This window comes from Botryllus schlosseri, chromosome 16 (assembly GCF_051294905.1).
Source record: "Botryllus schlosseri isolate E-star chromosome 16, Bs_hap1, whole genome shotgun sequence".
Classification (NCBI taxonomy): Eukaryota; Metazoa; Chordata; class Ascidiacea; order Stolidobranchia; family Styelidae; genus Botryllus; species Botryllus schlosseri.
In genome coordinates this window covers 10,428,118-10,449,072 of record NC_137251.1, presented here as the reverse complement: position 1 = coordinate 10,449,072, position 20,955 = coordinate 10,428,118, and the positions used below count along the sequence as shown (strand labels likewise).

The 20,955-nt window shown below is 38.5% G+C and overlaps 1 long non-coding RNA gene across 1 annotated transcript; it reads right to left on the bottom strand.

Moving 5' to 3' along the window:
- Positions 1–1,715: 1,715 nt before the first annotated feature.
- LOC145459026 (uncharacterized) lies at positions 1,716–10,633 on the bottom strand. The gene is made up of 2 exons (XR_013921258.1): positions 10,447–10,633; positions 1,716–3,670 (listed from the first exon to the last, which is right to left on the bottom strand). It is a non-coding gene; the product is annotated as an uncharacterized LOC145459026 (long non-coding RNA).
- Positions 10,634–20,955: the final 10,322 nt, after the last annotated feature.

Genomic DNA, 20,955 nt, shown 5'->3' with positions numbered 1-20,955 from the left:
TTTGGTATTGATGAAATCGGCTAGACTAGTAGAATCCATTTCAAAATGAATCAGGCTTCGGACTCTACATATATCTCATTAGAATCGAATTGAAATTGGACAATTTCGAAATTTCGGTAATCCGGACAAAATTATGGCCCCAGTTCGACCCTTGGGACGTCGACTTGAATAATAATTTTGGTATTGATGGAATTGGCTAGACTAGTAGAATCCATTTCAAAACGAATTAGGCTTCGGACTCTACATATATCTCATTAGAATCGAATTGAAATCGGACATTTTCGAAATTTTGATAATCCGGACACAATTATGACCCCAGTTCGACCCATGGGACGTCGACTTGAGTAATGATTTTGGTATTGATGGAATCGGCTAGACTAGTAGAACCCATTTCAAAACGACGTAGGCTTCGGACTCTACATATATCTCATTAGAATCAAATTGAAATTGGACATTTTCGAAGTTTCGGTAATCCGGACACAATTATGGCCCCAGTTTGACCATTGGGACGTCGACTTTAATAATGCTTTTGGTCTCGTTAGAAGCGGCCAAACTAGTAGAATCCATTTCAAAACGAATTAGACTTCGGACTCTACATATATCTCATTAGAATCGAATTGAAATCGGACATTTTCGAAATTTTGATAATCCGGACACAATTATGGCCCCAGTTCGACCCTTGGGACGTCGACTTGAATAATAATTTTGGTATTGATGGAATTGGCTAGACTAGTAGAATCCATTTCAAAACGAATTAGGCTTCGGACTCTACATATATCTCATTAGAATCGAATTGAAATCGGACATTTTCGAAATTTTGATAATCCGGACACAATTATGACCCCAGTTCGACCCTTGGGACGTCGACTTGAATAATAATTTTGGTATTGATGGAATTGGCTAGACTAGTAGAATCCATTTCAAAACGAATTAGGCTTCGGACTCTACATATATCTTATTAGAATCGAATTGAAATCGGACATTTTCGAAATTTTGATAATCCGGACACAATTATGACCCCAGTTCGACCCATGGGACGTCGACTTGAATAATAATTTTGGTCTCGTTAGAAGCGGCCAGACTAGTAGAATCTATTTCAAAACGAATTAGACTTCGGACTCTACATATATCTCATTAGAATCGAATTGAAATTGGACATTTTCGAAATTTCGGTAATCCGGACAAAATTATGGCCCCAGTTCGACCCTTGGGACGTCGACTTGAATAATAATTTTGGTATTGATGAAATCGGCTAGACTAGTAGAATCCATTTCAAAACGAATCAGGCTTCGGACTCTACATATATCTCATTAGAATCGAATTGAAATTGGACAATTTCGAAATTTTGGTAATCCGGACAAAATTATGGCCCCAGTTCGACCCTTGGGACGTCGACTTGAATAATAATTTTGGTATTGATGGAATTGGCTAGACTAGTAGAATCCATTTCAAAACGAATTAGGCTTCGGACTCTACATATATCTCATTAGAATCAAATTGAAATTGGACATTTTCGAAATTTCGGTACCCGAAACACACACAGGGACCCCATTTCACCCCTGGGTTCGGAGTGTGTAAGTTTTGGCCCTGCTCTGTCCTCTTATCCTATATATATATATATAGATATATGTAGGTGCACAGCTGCTGAGACTGAAAGAATTAAAAATGCTTTCACCAATGATACGGACGGACCAATAAAACAAGACTATAGCAAATCCGATTTTATCATTTTTTCGAAATGTAAGAATGTACAATGTACAATGTACAAAATGATGATAACAAGTACGGGAAGCCACATTCAAAATTCTGGCTTTTCTATTCATCAATCCATCATCATCGTTGATTAACATCCTAGCGAGTTCTTCAGCGTCTTTGTATAGTTGTGTTTATTTTTACCATGGTTTGTTTGATTATTATTTCAATCAAAATTACTATTCAAAAATATGAATGGACTTTGAAATCTGGTTTCAAAAATTTCATCACATCACAGTTTTCTGCAATAACGCCAGGGTTGATTACCTCGAATGTTAAGTCCCGTGGTCACGGATATATTCTGGCGGTTGCATTTGATTTATTCGCAAACGTCCTCAGAAAGCAAAGTCTCGACTTGAGGTAGGCTACTTACCAGAGGTGGTCAGTAACGAAGTACTTCTACTTTTTCGAAGCACTCAAGTAGTTTTCCTCTACTTCTGTTACTTACTCAAGTAAATCTGATTTTTGCTACTTCTACTTCTACTTCGTAATATTTTGTGATCTACTTACTTTCCTTTCGCTATTTTCAGTTTGTCAAGTAGAAGTTGTTCAATCTTCCAATCAGGAAGATAGCCTGAGGAATTTAGGGGCTGTTTCACGGAATATCTACATTTAATTTTCATAAGAGTTAGTTGAGTAAAGCCCAGAATTATCGTCGCGCTTCGCGCGCAGTGGATACGGAGTCACCAGTATGATTTCACGAAAGTATCGATGAACATAATTTAGCTAGCGGGTTGCCGTTGTTCCGTTCACACATGGATATCTCGAACTAGATATATAGATATCCCTGCGTTCACCCCACATTGTCGCCCTTCGCCCATATGAAATAATTCATCACAGTATTATATGGCTCATCATAACGTTTGAAACCGCTATTTCGCAATCTAGAATTTACTTGTCGTGTCGTAATCTAGCATGTTTATGGCGCGTCCTAACCTGGAAAAGTGGACTCTGACTTTTTTTGTTAAGAGCTGTTTTGGCATACCACATTTGAAACTTTCTGGTCTAAAGGCATGAAAAACGTGTTCCGCTTTCAGAAGTAGTATTTTTTTTCACTTTCAATTCCCAGTATCATATACTTTGAGTTATAACCCTATACAACTTCTCCGTATTGCTCTTCGACTAAACTACGGCCCTTCTAAGATGGGGGATGGCGCCATACCATGCCATTTTCTAGAACGTGCTGTTCGAGAAAACAGAGGATTCGCATCGCATTTCCATATCAATACTATCATTTTCGTCCGATGATGTGGACGAATGCTTGGGCTATCGAAAATTGGATACCTCCTGGTATGCCTCAATATTAATCAAGCTCGTAACCTTTCGCATAGCTCAATTTGCACCATTTTACAATCCATGTGAACGAATTAGGATCGTTTTCACAACTACTTATACTTACTTGAGTACTTTTAAAGTCATTCAATTCTACTTCTACTTCAAGTAGTTTTGGGTGTCTTATGAAAGAAGTACTTCTACTCGTACTTTAGTAGATTTTTTCGTCGCTACTTCTACTTGGGTAGCTTTCTTGACTACTTTGACCACCTCTGCTACTTACACACCGATAATACGTCATTGGACTCCCATATCTGATTTGTATAGCAATGCATTTTCAACCTGTCATGATTTTTGATAGTCCGTGGCGACGAACGTGTCGCTCCTCCTGATTTGAGTTGGTTAGCGAGCTTACGCAAATGCTATCGTGCTCAAAAATTTCCTTGCTTTGTTCCTCCGATAAAATTTCGGTGATCGGTGCTTCAAATGTCGTGAAAATCGGAACTCTCTCGTAGGTAACCGTTGACGAAATGAAATTTACTGCATTTTGCAGCGCTTTCCCATGGATTTTTTGCCTTCTTCCGTGGTTATATCATAATCCTCCGAGCTATATGCGATTGGCAGACGCGGTCTTTTAAGATCGTTTCTGAAATAATTGAAACATCCATTGATTTGATATATAAAAAATGTATAGATTTCTATCTCTGTCGTCTAATTATAACGTAACTTATAAGATAGTGAGAACGGAACTCGATCAACATTGCGCTATCTCGCTTGGAACATTAAGCTTTTTACAGATTTGAGAGTCAGCATTCTCCTTACCCATTTCGACTTTCGAGTACAACTCTCTCATCTATACGTAAAATAAGTAATATGTACATCTGATAAGAGCAGTGGTTCTCAACCTGGGGGCGCGAAGAAGCGGCCAACTGAAAAGGTTTTTCGCGCTCTGCGCGATTTATCTTCAATTCACGCGTGTTTCTCTATATTTAGACAGAATTTAATATTTTTTAATTCTCTCATCAACAGTCATAACCTTCCATGCCATCAAACAATCTGTTGGGGTTGCTAGCGTCCCGGTTGGATTTTGAGATATGATGATATGGGAGCGCGATACTTTTCACTATCATAGAGGTGGGCGTGTCTAAAAAAGATTGAGAACCACTGGACAAGAGGAAGAGAGAGACCAAGGTGTAGAAATTGAGGACCAGTTTTCGCTGAGAGACATAAATTTTAGTCATGGTTCGCGCGAAATATGTATGGAAAGATCACTATACAATAGATCTACGAAAGTCTCGGCATATTAATCTATATAGCACTTGCGCGGTTCAGATATTGCGGTCGAATCGCTATCCTGTTGAAAATATATATCTTCTGCATGAGACGTATAGCAGCGCACGCCGCACACTCAGCTCCGCCTCGTCTGTATATGTCAATTTCCAAGTTTTTCTGAAGACTTACTTATTTGAATAGTTTTTACAGAGAGCAAATTAAACTTCTACTTTGGCCTCCTCTGCCCGTACGTGTTCTATTAATCTCGATTATTTTAAATTTATAAGCGTAATACCGGAGAACTTCACTGGTTTATCCACGTCCCCTAGCTCCTGCTGTCTCTGCACAGAGAGTAGTTTCGACATCGTTGACGTCCGACGTTATGGCAGCAAGGGAAACCATATTACCGCCACACTTTTGTAACAAGCACTATATTTTTCTTACACCACGTAGTTTTGAATATCTTCCATTTTAGCATGCCTATGGTCAAATATCTGAGCATAAGAGACCTGATGTGGCACCGATCCGACACATGTAACATGCAACATTTTGACGGCGAAATCCGAAGAATATTATTCATTTTTGTGTAGGCTGGATTTGATCCTTCCTCAAAAATTTCAGAAGTTTTCAAGTTGTCCATTATGATTTTGCTTCGGAAAAAAAAGTGATTTTGCCCCCTGGTTTTTATTTTTCTTCGCAATGTTCGTAAAAAAATCGTCCTCTAAGATTACGTCATTTCATCAATAACCGAACAATCCAAACGTTATAGAACCGAAGTTGCAGAAGCGTTTTTCAGAATTCCGAAACTTTTCGCAACTTTGGGTGAGTTCCTTTCAAACAGAAGAAGCACCAATATGTGGTAAAATTATCCTTCTAGCCGACGTCCCATTTCGAAAATGTCCAATTTCAATTCGATTCTAATGAGATACATGTAGAGTCCGAAGCCTAACTCGTTTTGAAATGGATTCTACTAGTCTGGCCAATTCCATCAATACCAAAATTATTATTCAAGTCGACGTCCCAAGGGTCGAACTGGGGTCATAATTGTGTCCGGATTATCAAAATTTCTAAAATGTCCGATTTCAATTCGATTCTAATGAGATATAAGTAGAGTCCGAAGCCTATTTCGTTTTGAAATGGGTTCTACTAGTCTAGCTGATTCCATCAATACCAAAATCATTATTAAAGTCGACGTCCCAATGGTCAAACTGGGGCCATAATTGTGTCCGGATTACCGAAACTTCGAAAATGTCCAATTTCAATTCGATTCTAATGAGATATATGTAGAGTCCGAAGTCTGATTCGTTTTGAAATGGATTCTACTAGTCTAACCGATTTCATCAATACCAAAATTATTATTCAAGTCGACGTCCCAAGGGTCGAACTGGGGCCATAATTTTGTCCGGATTACCAAAATTTCGAAATTGTCCAATTTCAATTCGATTCTAATGAGATATATGTAGAGTCCGAAGCCTGATTCATTTTGAAATGGATTCTACTAGTCTAGCCGATTTCATCAATACCAAAATTATTATTCAAGTCGACGTCCCAAGGGTCGAACTGGGGCCATAATTTTGTCCGGATTACCGAAATTTCGAAAATGTCAAATTTCAATTCGATTCTAATGAGATATATGTAGAGTCCGAAGTCTAATTCGTTTTGAAATAGATTCTACTAGTCTGGCCGCTTCTAACGAGACCAAAATTATTATTCAAGTCGACGTCCCATGGGTCGAACTGGGGTCATAATTGTGTCCGGATTATCAAAATTTTGAAAATGTCCGATTTCAATTCGATTCTAATGAGATATATGTAGAGTCCGAAGCCTAATTCGTTTTGAAATGGATTCTACTAGTCTAGCCAATTCCATCAATACCAAAATTATTATTCAAGTCGACGTCCCAAGGGTCGAACTGGGGTCATAATTGTGTCCGGATTATCAAAATTTCGAAAATGTCCGATTTCAATTCGATTCTAATGAGATATAAGTAGAGTCCGAAGCCTAATTCGTTTTGAAATGGGTTCTACTAGTCTAGCCGATTCCATCAATACCAAAATCATTATTAAAGTCGACGTCCCAATGGTCAAACTGGGGCCATAATTGTGTCCGGATTACTGAAACTTCGAAAATGTCCAATTTCAATTCGATTCTAATGAGATATATGTAGAGTCCGAAGTCTGATTCGTTTTGAAATGGATTCTACTAGTCTAACCGATTTCATCAATACCAAAATTATTATTCAAGTCGACGTCCCAAGGGTCGAACTGGGGCCATAATTTTGTCCTGATTACCAAAACTTCGGAAATGTCCAATTTCAATTCGATTCTAATGAGATATATGTAGAGTCCGAAGTCTGATTCGTTTTGAAATGGATTCTACTAGTCTAACCGATTTCATCAATACCAAAATTATTATTCAAGTCGACGTCCCAAGGGTCGAACTGGGGCCATAATTTTGTCCGGATTACCGAAATTTCGAAATTGTCCAATTTCAATTCGATTCTAATGAGATATATGTAGAGTCCGAAGCCTGATTCGTTTTGAAATGGATTCTACTAGTCTAACCGATTTCATCAATATCAAAATTATTATTCAAGTCGTCGTCCCAAGGGTCGAACTGGGGCCCACATATAATTGTGTCCGGATTACCGAAATTTCGAAATTGTCCAATTTCAATTCGATTCTAATGAGATATATGTAGAGTCCGAAGCCTAATTCGTTTTGAAATGGATTCTACTAGTCTAGCCAATTCCATCAATACCAAAATTATTATTCAAGTCGACGTCCCAAGGGTCGAACTGGGGCCATAATTTTGTCCGGATTACCAAAATTTCGAAATTGTCCAATTTCAATTCGATTCTAATGAGATATATGTAGAGTCCGAAGCCTGATTCGTTTTGAAATGGATTCTACTAGTCTAGCCGATTCCATCAATACCAGAATTATTATTCAAGTCGACGTCCCAAGGGTCGAACTGGGGCCACATATAATTGTGTCCGGATTACCGAAACTTCGAAAATGTCCAATTTCAATTCGATTCTAATGAGATATATGTAGAGTCCGAAGCCTGATTCATTTTGAAATGGATTCTACTAGTCTAGCCGATTTCATCAATACCAAAATTATTATTCAAGTCGACGTCCCAAGGGTCGAACTGGGGCCATAATTTTGTCCGGATTACCAAAATTTCGAAAATGTCCAATTTCAATTCGATTCTAATGAGATATATGTAGAGTCCGAAGTCTAATTCGTTTTGAAATAGATTCTACTAGTCTGGCCGCTTCTAACGAGACCAAAATTATTATTCAAGTCGACGTCCCATGGGTCGAACTGGGGTCATAATTGTGTCCGGATTATCAAAATTTCGAAATTGTCCAATTTCAATTCGATTCTAATGAGATATATGTAGAGTCCGAAGCCTGATTCGTTTTGAAATGGATTCTACTAGTCTAACCGATTTCATCAATATCAAAATTATTATTCAAGTCGTCGTCCCAAGGGTCGAACTGGGGCCCACATATAATTGTGTCCGGATTACCGAAATTTCGAAATTGTCCAATTTCAATTCGATTCTAATGAGATATATGTAGAGTCCGAAGCCTAATTCGTTTTGAAATGGATTCTACTAGTCTAGCCAATTCCATCAATACCAAAATTATTATTCAAGTCGACGTCCCAAGGGTCGAACTGGGGCCATAATTTTGTCCGGATTACCAAAATTTCGAAATTGTCCAATTTCAATTCGATTCTAATGAGATATATGTAGAGTCCGAAGCCTGATTCGTTTTGAAATGGATTCTACTAGTCTAGCCGATTCCATCAATACCAGAATTATTATTCAAGTCGACGTCCCAAGGGTCGAACTGGGGCCACATATAATTGTGTCCGGATTACCGAAACTTCGAAAATGTCCAATTTCAATTCGATTCTAATGAGATATATGTAGAGTCCGAAGCCTGATTCATTTTGAAATGGATTCTACTAGTCTAGCCGATTTCATCAATACCAAAATTATTATTCAAGTCGACGTCCCAAGGGTCGAACTGGGGCCATAATTTTGTCCGGATTACCAAAATTTCGAAAATGTCCAATTTCAATTCGATTCTAATGAGATATATGTAGAGTCCGAAGTCTAATTCGTTTTGAAATAGATTCTACTAGTCTGGCCGCTTCTAACGAGACCAAAATTATTATTCAAGTCGACGTCCCATGGGTCGAACTGGGGTCATAATTGTGTCCGGATTATCAAAATTTCGAAAATGTCCGATTTCAATTCGATTCTAATGAGATATATGTAGAGTCCGAAGCCTAATTCGTTTTGAAATGGATTCTACTAGTCTAGCCAATTCCATCAATACCAAAATTATTATTCAAGTCGACGTCCCAAGGGTCGAACTGGGGCCATAATTGTGTCCGGATTATCAAAATTTCGAAAATGTCCGATTTCAATTCGATTCTAATGAGATATATGTAGAGTCCGAAGCCTAATTCGTTTTGAAATGGGTTCTACCAGTCTAGCCGATTCCATCAATACCAAAATCATTATTAAAGTCGACGTGCCAATGGTCAAACTGGGGCCATAATTGTGTCCGGATTACCGAAACTTAGAAAATGTCCAATTTCAATTCGATTCTAATGAGATATATGTAGAGTCCGAAGTCTGATTCATTTTGAAATGGATTCTACTAGTCTAACCGATTTCATCAATACCAAAATTATTATTCAAGTCGACGTCCCAAGGGTCGAACTGGGGCCATAATTGTGTCCGGATTATCAAAATTTCGAAAATGTCCGATTTCAATTCGATTCTAATGAGATATATGTAGAGTCCGAAGCCTAATTCGTTTTGAAATGGGTTCTACCAGTCTAGCCGATTCCATCAATACCAAAATCATTATTAAAGTCGACGTGCCAATGGTCAAACTGGGGCCATAATTGTGTCCGGATTACCGAAACTTCGAAAATGTCCAATTTCAATTCGATTCTAATGAGATATATGTAGAGTCCGAAGTCTAATTCGTTTCGAAATGGATTCTACTAGTCTGGCCGCTTCTAACGAGACCAAAATTATTATTCAAGTCGACGTCCCATGGGTCGAACTGGGGTCATAATTGTGTCCGGATTATCGAAATTTCGAAAATGTCCGATTTCAATTCGATTCTAATGAGATATAAGTAGAGTCCGAAGCCTAATTCTTTTTGAAATGGGTTCTACTAGTCTAGCCGATTCCATCAATACCAAAATTATTATTCAAGTCGACGTCCCAAGGGTCGAACTGGGGCCATAATTGTGTCCGGATTATCAAAATTTCGAAAATGTCCGATTTCAATTCGATTCTAATGAGATATATGTAGAGTCCGAAGCCTAATTCGTTTTGAAATGGATTCTACTAGTCTAGGCAATTCCATCAATACCAAAATTATTATTCAAGTCGACGTCCCAAGGGTCGAACTGGGGCCATAATTGTGTCCGGAATATCGAAATTTCGAAAATGTCCGATTTCTATTCGATTCTAATGAGATATATGTAAAGTCCGAAGCCTAATTCGTTTGGAAATGGATTTTACTAGTCTAGCCAATTCCATCAATACCAAAATTATTATTCAAGTCGACGTCCCAAGGGTCGAACTGGGGCCATAATTGTGTCCGGATTATCAAAATTTCGAAAATGTCCGATTTTAATTCGATTCTAACGAGATATATGTAGAGTCCGAAGCCTAATTCTTTTTGAAATGAATTCTAATCGTTTGGCCGATTCTATCAAGACCAAAATTATTATTCAAGTCGACGTCCCAAGGATCTAACGTGGGCCATAAATATGTCCGGGGTACTGGAATTCCGAAAATGTCCTATTTCAATTCGATTCTAATGAGATATATGTAGAGTCCGGAGCCTAAATTTTTTTTTAAAGTGTTTTACTATTCGTCGTGATCATATATTCGGGTAAATGATGATTCTTCGTAGCAACCGCCGGTGTGAAATCATTCCCGCACTCTTCGAAATATATTTATGCCTAAGGATTGTCGATAGACATGGTCTGTTGAGCGTTATCATCGACACATTTCTGACGATTTCTCTGCAAAATATTCAGTCAAACGGCTGTGTAGTAGGTATCTATTCGTCTTCTTAAAATTGTTTTTTCGTCATAATACCTGGAATTACACCCGAAAACAGTCGTTTACGTGCATTTGTCATGGAATGCATCACCAAGAAATAGTATGGCAAGAGCTTCCTGAATATGCCGATGTAATTTCCAAAGCACAAAACGTTGTGACACCCGAGTATATTTCCATGATTCACCCAATCACCGATTTTCGCCAAAAATTCTAATAGAATCACAGTGGTGCCTGTAGCCTCCATTGTGTTCTGCTTGAACAACACCGAACGATCTTGGCAAAAATTTCTTACCAAAAAAATATCTACAACATACGAGATAATACAAATAGCTGTACTCTACTAGTTGCTGACGATTACCCCTGACGAGTGTCAGCCGAAAATATTCGGGTTCATTTCAATATGAATATACTATTTAATTGTATATTGAAGTTCTGTACCTCCAAGAAGCTCTTCAAATAGCTGTATAAATAATCTGCTATTTTGGTTCACAATAATTATTCACAATATTAAACCAACATAATATCAGCAATTGGATTCTATGGTAGCATATAGCTTATGATGGTCGTGAAATGAAGTTGGGCTGAGCTAGTAAAATTGGTAGGGTACGTTGATCGGCTCAGGATCATCGGTAGAATATCGAATTATTCATATTATTGCATGAATGTTGTAACGAAAGCGATATGTAATTTGATGGAACAAAATATCTGTTAACGATTATACACGAAAACTAGAATCCCAGGGTATGAACCCCAAGCAGGCCCTGCTTAGCTATGCTGCGCTTTGCTGTTGTCAGCTCAGTGGTTGGGAGTCATTTGGAACCGTGCGATCACCACTGCACAGTATTCTGTACGAGCATTGTCTCAAATAAATATTTGTACTTGTACGGTTATTTATATTTTTTCATTGTTGAATGAAAGTCAATTTTTCCGCTTGGAAATTATGGAATTTGAGCACATCCGATTCGGATATATATATTATAATTTTTACAGAGTTGGCCAAAGTAGTCAAGAAAGCTACTCAATTAGAAGTCGAAGTAGCGTCGCAAAAATCTACTAAATTAAGAGTAAAAGTAGTCCTTTTAAAAGCAGCATAAAACTAGACCTCTCAGGACATGAAATCGCGCGAAGCGCAACGACAATTTTCAAGTTGAATAAATACCCTCCAACGAAATAATCTTGGGCCCATCATCATCATCATCATTGGTTTATTAGCAATTTTATCAGTTCAATACACCACAAAAATGCGATACAATGAAAAGACAGGAAGATGTCGAAGCGACAAGCAGTAGTCTATGGAATCTGACACCCACCTTGGCCTGGGCGATGTAAAGAGGAGGCATGCACAGTTGCATTGCACACTGAATGAAAGTAAAGAATATAGTATAGAAAAAGAATGCGACAAGAAATAGGGCGACATGTCATGGGAAGCGAGATCGATAGGTCAGTCGTGGTTCGGTAATCTTGAGGATGGACTGTATTTATTTAGTAGTAATTGCTTGTATTTCGACTTGAATGTGGACAATGACCGATTCTTCGTTTATTTATTATAATTGTGCTCACCGTAAATACTATTTTATTCAAATCCAAAATTTTCGACGGCAATAACTCCGCTTCCGCTGGTTGGAATTGAACCAAATTTGGTGAGGATCGTTTCTATAGACAGCCTAACACTTTCATGGGGTGAAAAGAAAATTTTCAAATTTTTTAATATTTATTTTTACATAATAAATAGAAACTTTCTTCTCCTGTAGCAAAGCGGTTACTGGCTGGAATTGAACCAAACTTTGTGTGTAGGCCTAAATTAGGTGACCTAACAATTTTATCTAGTAGCCAGTACGATTTCAGAAAAAAGGTCATTTTTGAAGAGCCCTATTGTTCAATTATCGAATCACTGCATTTGTTAGAAAAGTCCCGTATTCCGATAACCACCAAGTCTCTGCATGCGGTAGAGATAGCCTACTTAGTTCTGATGTAGTCTATCCTAGCTTGTAACCATGCAATAATAGATATGACCTAATCCAGCGCCTGGCTCAAACCTTGACATGGTGTGCTGGCTCATTACTAATGTCAGCCGATAGCTTTCCAGATTAGTGTGGGTCTATTCAGCCTGCAACAGTTGTATCGCTATTCTATTATTTCACGCTACGGCATACATTTTCAACATGAAGGTATGAGCTATAGCTAACGGGTTCACTTTCTTTTATAATTTGACAATGTATGAAAAAAGAAGGCTCAAGAGGTACAGCAATTCAACATTCCGGCCTGCTTGAAAGCCTTGTTATACTGTCATTTACACATCACGTAATCCCGTCCCATATGGCACACTAATATCTAGCTTGTAACAATAGATGTGAAAGGAGGATCTGGGGGCGGAGCCTCCTCCCCCCCCGAAGCTGCGGTTACATACTTTTATTGCAGACTCCTTTCAACATCGTACGGCATATCACCCTGCCCGAATACTTGGCAACTTCAGCATTACCTTCCAGTTATTATATAATCGAAATTATTTTAGTTGCTGTTAGCCGTAGGTTGTCATAGCCGGTGCGAAAAAATTCGCCGTTTCTGCTTCCCGTTTTCGACTTGTATATCGGATGGAAAGCTTTATGTAGACTACTTATAATGCGATAATATGAATATATTTTTGAGCGATTAACATAACAAATATCACTAAACTTACATTTCTACGATTTTACAAATAGCTGTAGGGCCCACCTAAAATGCTCCTGTGGCCCAGCCTTTGAGAACCCCTGGTCTATGCTATCAATTATAGCGAGTCCGCGATCTCTCGTGAATGTATATATACTCAGCACTCATATACATGTGAAATCTTATTATAACGAATCAGGTGATTTCAATCACACCATTTCGCATACGACTGAATATAACAACCTATAAGCGGGACATAAGCAGTCGATTCTCGCTAAATGGAGTCACTGATAATACGAATTGCTGAATTGGAAATAAGTTAATATAGGCCTAAATAATAGAGATAGGATCGGTATTTCATACAGACGTTTACTGAACGAGATTAATAAAGCAAAGACTTTTTTACAAGTGGTCCGATAATCTTGAGAATGTAGGCTAGTATTTTGGTATCGAGGGCGACTTTTTTTCTTGCTCACGCACTCGATCTCAATCTTCATTCACTCTCGCGTCCTTGCGTGCGCTTGCAGGTCTCTGCTGCCGACTTTGAAGCTCGGCTCACTCTTCCTCTATATTTTTCAAGACGCTGTGTTAACAGCAGCATAGGCGATGATGAGCCCAGATAAGCCTCCGACATAAATAGAACATGGCAGAGTGGAGACTCGCGAACCACCAACCATTCGTGTCGTGACTATGTCGCTTAGCACACTGCGCCACTCGCTTCCCTGTAGGGTTGCATTTAAAATAAAAAATCAATTCGAAACAATTTAAAACATGTTTTTTATTGTTTTTTTGTTTTTTTCAAGCCATGCCGTCACGAATATTCAATTGTGACGTCGTAGCGTATTGACAGTGACAATTGAAAATATAGGGTGAATATGGCTCCTTTAACGAAATATCTGTACTTGTAAGTTGTAATGTTGATTCGACTATTTTGAGGGTTTTGACCATCCATATAGATATACGTCAGCTAAATCGGGTGGTAATAATTGCCCGTATAGGCTCATACAACATGTTTTAGAAAGTATTTACACAGTTATGGCATGATTTTACCACTTAAAAAAACAATTATGTTATTTTTAAAAGGCCTCTATTTAAAACACTGTTTAAAACATGTTTTGAACAAAGTGTTTTAAAACACCGTTTGTTTTAAATGCAACCCTACTTCCCTGCAATGAACAGATATGTCGAAACGACCGAGTAGGCATAGGCCCTACGGAATATCAATCTAACATGACTCCATAGCTTTTGTCTAATGCACGTTGTGATCCGTTCAATAATATAGTCAGCGCTCCAGATTTCAGACCATTAATTTATGAATCGACCTCGCCTTCCGACACATGCTACCTCATTTTATCGTCGCTGTCCAAGTACTAGCCTACAAGATGTGCGCGAATATAGTAGGAAAACAATGATCGACCAACATCACCTGGACACCGCTTGTGGGGCCGTGCCATGTGGATTATATTCCTCAAATTATGCAATTATTTCTTGATTCCTCCTTCATGTGCAAATGTTCCTTTTCCGTGAATATTTATATAATTACATTATTATTTTGTTACGACAAGATAGCGTAATGGTGAAGAGTCCGGCTTCTTGATCGATAGGTCGAGGGTTCGATCCCCGACCGGGTCAGACCATAAAGACCTAATTAGTAACACTGGTTTCCGTGACTTCCGTGCTTGGCGCTCATGCATTACTGGGATAGCGTGGAGAGGTGGTGCATGACTTAGAAAGCCACACAAGGCTATATCTGCACCTTCCTTGGCCAGCTGCATATGCACATCATGCACTCTGGTATGCATATGCACAAATCGTGTGTATGTCTATCATGAGTCGGTGTATATGCCGCAAAAACATCAAGGACAAAAATAAACTACGTCCTTCCTCCCTTTCCTTACTCTCTTTAATTCTTTAGAAATTTTATGGTGTTTGGAACTGATGAACGTGCGTAAATATTATTGCGGAGCATGGATAGTAGGATACGCATGGTCGGATTGTATTGGCCGGATATTAAAGATATTGTCGGGGCATGGATTAGAGCCAGAGGCGTAGTTTCGATAGCGTGACTTTAGATGAGCAATACAGCATGAATGTGACCAGGAAAATGTTACTAAATGAAATTCATGCACGATGAAACTCTTCAATTCAGTTTATCAATAATTTTATCAAAGCAATACCCTACACGGCAAGTTGCTATAGAATGAAAAAAATAGGAAGGTGTCGAAACGACTTGGAATAGTCTTTGAAATCAGACACTCACTTGGGCCTAAGCCAGTGATACCCAACCTCGGCTCCCGGCTAGCCTTCTTGCCCCGCTCCCATTGAAGTTTGAAAACCCCACAAAAATATTTAAAAATCAACTTATAACAAAAAAATTAACTTCATATTCAAAAATTACCCTTGTTTGGCTTAGAGTCGGGAATTTATATTCTATGGTGGAGCCCAATTCCTCTGCTGTCGAGTAGCGATTCTCAGCTCAGCGACGATTTCGGTAACCAACTCACGCCAAAAAGTATACTCGCACTCAAATGCGTTTGGATCGGCACTCAAATTTAAGTCAGCTCACCACCAGACTCGAGTGCAGATGGTATTACAAGACATTTTCCAACGATATCTGACCATCAAACCAATGGATTGATACAATTGATACATTGCATACAATAGGCTTATTTATCAGCAACTTTATCGATGAGTTCAATCGCCGCATTGACGGAATGAATGCTTGCTTGTTCATGATGAAAATACTTTCAAATCCTATTGCATATAATGTGGCCACTGCCTCCTAGTAATTTTCAACTTGAGTTGCAGTCAGATATTGAGCTCAAGCAATTATTTAAAACTGAAGCCTTACTTGAATTTTGGAGTCAAGTTCCGGAGGCAAAGTATCCCATCTTGATAACCAATACCCAGAAAAACGATTCTCTATTGTGATCAACTTATGCATGTGCAGCACTTTTTAGCAAAATGGTCAGAATAGAAAATTAATATCACAATCGATTGACCGATGACCACCTCAAGCAGCTACTGCGAACTGCATTCTCTGCAGTTACGCATCGCTTTGACACACTTCTTGAAGCTCAAAGCCAATGCCAAGTTGGTCATTAAATAGATTTGTGTATTTGTTTTCTTGTTAGTGTTGCTATTTTGTGGTACGAGCTTTTATGCTTTATAATTTTTGTTATACCCAAGGAGTGAATTCGTGCGGCTCCAAACGTACTCTAAAATTTGAAATGCGGCTCCGACACCAAAGAAGGTTGGGTATCACTGGCCTAAGCGATGTAAAGAGGAGGCATGCGCATTGCACATTAAATGAAAGTATGTAAGAAAACATAAAAGAACGAACGAAACAAGAAATGGGATGTGACGGAAGGCGATGTCGATATATCATATCGTGGTTCAGTAATCAAAAGCTCAGACTATAGTTATGATTGCATGGGAGTGAATAATCTGGAGCTGAATGATCTTGCTATATAGTGGGGTGGGGTTACCATATTTTGGAATCGGGAAAGGAGGACATCTTTTACCAAATCAGAAAAGTTAGTTGATCGAGACTGAAAACAGGCGATTTCGAAATTTTTGCTGTAAAATTTGATCAGTTGACTAAAAAAAGGTCATCAATTTCATCCGACTCCCAGTTTACTCACTTTTTACTTAAATTTTGTGGGGTTGACTAAAAAAAAGGTCGTCACTTCCGATCGAACACGGAATTTCCCGTTAGAACGTCCGCTATTTAGCGTCATTTATGCCCATTTTCACTCGAATCTGTCCATTATCCTAGCTGTAAAAGCTGTAAAGGAGAACGAATTGCCAAAAAGGAGGCCATACAGTCGTTCTCGGAGGACATTTTCAAAAACCTGAAAAAGGAGGACAAATCCTCCTAAAGTAGGACGTATGGTAACCCTACTATATAGATATATTATATATAGTTGCATTTAAAACAAGATGCTTTTAAAACACTTTGTTTCAGTATCAGTATCAGTTTTATCATTCAAAACACCAAAAGACTGCGATACAATACAAATATAGTAAGGAGTCGAAAAGACTTGGAGTAGTCTTTGAAATCAGACACCCAACTGGGCCTAGGCGATGTAGGCAGAACATAACAAGCAGAGGTGGTCAAAGTAGTCAAGAAAGCTCCTCAAGTAGAAGTAGAAGTAGCGACGAAAAAATCTACTCAAGTACGAGTAGAAGTACTTCTTCCATAAGCAACCTAAAACTACTTGAAGTAGAAGTAGAATTGACTGACTTTAAATCTACCCAAGCAAGTAAGTAGTTGTGAAAACGATCGTAATTCGTTCGCATGGGTTGTCAAAAGGTGTAAATTGAGCTATGCGGAAAGTGTCGAGCTTGATTCATATTGATGCATACTAGGAGGTATCCGATTTTCGACAGCGTAAGCATTCGTCGGCATCATGGGATGAAAATGATAGTATTGATATTGAAATGCGATACTAATCCTCTGTTTGCTCGAAAAGCACGTTTTCGAAAATATCATGGTATGGCGCACTCCCCCATATTATAAGGCCCGTAGTTTAGTCGAAGAGCAATATTGAGAAGTTGTATAGGATACGGTATAAACACTTTGCGCGATTATTAAAGTTAATAAAAATATGGTGGATCGTAAAAAATGCCATACTGTGTAGCTTTATTTCAGGAAAATTAAAGCCATTATGACACTTACTTTTATACTTCAACATGTATGTTTTCCAGACAAAAGAACTGATATTAATTAGTACTCAAAGTATATGATATAACTGGGAATTGAAAGTGACATATAAATACTACTTCTAAAAGCGGAAAATGTATGTCATCTCTTTATTCCAGAAAGTTTCAAAGGTGGTATGCTAAAACAGATCTAAAACTACGATATGATAAGTAAATGCGAGATTGCGAAACATCAGTTTCAAACGTCATGATGAGCCATATAAACTGTGATGAAATATTTCATATGGGCGAAGGGTGACAATGCGGTGTGAATGGAACCACGCCAACCGCTACCTAAATTATATTCACCGATGCTTCCGTGAAATCATACTGGTTACTCCGTATCCACTGAGCAAGAAGCGCGACGAAAATTCTGGGCTTTGCTCAACTTTTATGAAAATGAAATTCTGACGCTCCATGAAAACAGCCCTGAAATTCCTCGGGCTATCTTCCTGAATGGAGGATTACACTACTTCTAGTTGACAAACTGAAAATAGCGAAAAGTAATTAAGAGTATCACAAAATATTACGAAGTAGAAATAGCGAAAATCAGGTCTACTTGAGTAAGTACCGGAAGTAGAGGAAAACTACTTGAGTACTTCTAAAAAGTAGAAGTACTTCGTCGCTGACCACCTCTGATAACCAGTGTTGGGATGACTAGAGTCATGACTTGACTCGAGTCACTTTGCTAAAATGACTTGACTTGACTTGACTCGGCGTATAAGAAATGTGGATTGACTCGTGACTCGAAGCAAAATTTACGAGTCAATTTCAAGTCATCAAGTAATCGGTGAGAAGAAAATTACTGTATCTTGCATGATGCATATGTTCGGATTGTTGGCGAAACGTTGGTGCAACCCGTCAGAGCGACCAATCACTCATTGATAGTGCATTTTACTGAGCCTCCATTGCTCTATAGCATGGAGCATGGGCAATGTGCGGCCCGCGGGCCAAATGCAGCCCGTGAAGCTATTCTGTGCGGCCCGCGAAAGGTTGCTTGGAATTCAAAACATAAGACTTGCTTTATGAATGACTAAAACCATAGGCTGTATCAAATGAACAGGAAATTCGTATACTTTGAAGCCTGATGTTCATTAATATGCCACTTACGTGGCGTACCCCAAAAAAGGCAATGTGGCAAAGTATGAGTAGGAATTGAAGTCACAAGAAATCACTCTTTCCATATAGTTTAGTTTGAACCTTCCTTGTTGTCATTGTCACATTACGCAATATAAGGTATGTTCCAATTTGTTAAACGTGATATGTTTCCAAATCCCAATCCCAATTCGTAAAACAAGTCAATCGGTGCTCGCGATTACTATATGACTCATCATATCTATCTCCCCTAAAGGATTAACGGGCATGCCAAAAAAGAAAGCCGAAAACTGAAATTCAAAGAAGATTTAGGTTTAGAATTTAGAGCACTAAATATTCGCATACTGGAGTCAGGGCTAAACCGGTATTTTAAGTTTTTGCCGAGCATGTCGCCGAGATTAAGGATTTTAATTAAAGTCGGTCTTATGACAAAAACACGCAACACTCGGTCAAGGAAGGCCGAAGTTCAGAAAAGCTGCAAGCATCGCTCAACATAAAGGCTATTTAGGCTGCTGCACACTGCTCGGAAGGCAGTGACGAATAAAACAAGCTTTGTACTATTGCATGTACATTTCAGTGCAGTGGCTCTCGAACTGGGAGACGTGAAATCATCAGAAGGGTCGCACGAAGCAGAGTTTATTGAAACAAATTTTCGCGCTCCGCGTGATATACCCCCACCTTATAGTTTTTGCTCTGTGTATTGTCCGACTTGATACTTCACAATTCTCTCATAAACAGCCATAATAGTCCATGCCATCAAACTATCCGTTGGGATTACTAGCATTCTGGTTGCACTTTTAATATTTTGTGATATCATGATAAGGGGGCGCGAAACTGTTCACTATCATAAAGGGAGGCGTGCCTAAAAAAGTTTGGGAACCACTGTTTTTGAGTCTTAATAGAAGAACGTGGATAGGGGTTTAAAGAGAGCTAAAATGTATCATGTTTAACATTGTTTCGAATAATGACAGCAAATATATATTTTTTTAATCAAGCGCCACTGTCTCATTACCTGATATCAACACATTCACTGAACAGCATTTATTAACAATGTAATTTAAAAATAAAATTAAAATACTCTAGAGAATATAGCTAAAAAATCTTACTCGGCCCGCCAACGTATTTATTTTTCTCATTTGGCCCGCGGAGGAAAATAATTGCCCACCCCTGCTCTATAACAAATAAATTAACCACAAACGAAGTGATCGAACTCGGTGTCGTAAACTAGTAGTAAAGTAATTTAACAACAAAATATATCTTTCTGCTCTCTGTTCTTGCCTTAACCAAACCAATAATAGGGGAATTCAATGTATTTCCAAGTAGGCCATATTTGAGTGGACCTTGCAGACTGACATTCCACACGTCTCGTATACATGTGAATTACTATTGTTAATTCACGCCTGGCACGAAAAGATGACATTTATATTTATTTGAATAAAATTGTTGCTGTACTTGGCATAGTTTGTCAAAATAATTAGTTGTAGACGCCATGCGAGAGAACAAATATCGGGACATCGTAAAAGCTGTCGCGTTATAATTTTGCAGCTAGCGGGCATTTGACGTGCCGCAATTGCAGGTAGAATTTTAGAATTTTACAAAGATTCATCTGATATCCGAGCATTGGAGCAGTACAGCCAAATCCGGGTTTCGGGTATACTCCTGATAACTAGGCTATTGGTCATGTCATTACCAAAGTCAAATTAAATCAGTGTTATATTTACCTTCGAATATTTGAACAGATCAATAACAACTTGAATCTAATGATTACTGTGCCATAGCAATAGAAATGTCCAATCGCCGAAGAATCCATTTGTGTTACAGCTGTGAATCGTAGGTTACGACTACTTCATACTCGTCACTGTTAATTGGCGATAATAACATGGATAAAGATACCCAAGATGACACAGGATGTAGCCAACTATATACATCAAGCGGGCAACATAACGCCAATTGTTGCCATATCGACCTCCTTAGATAACTAAATAAGCAACGAAACGTAAGCTACGACCTTTTGATATTTTACTATTTTCCATACCAGTTTGATAGTTTGTTGCGTCCGTGGTTGTACCAAGTCATGGCCTTCCGGTCACAAAAGTCCCC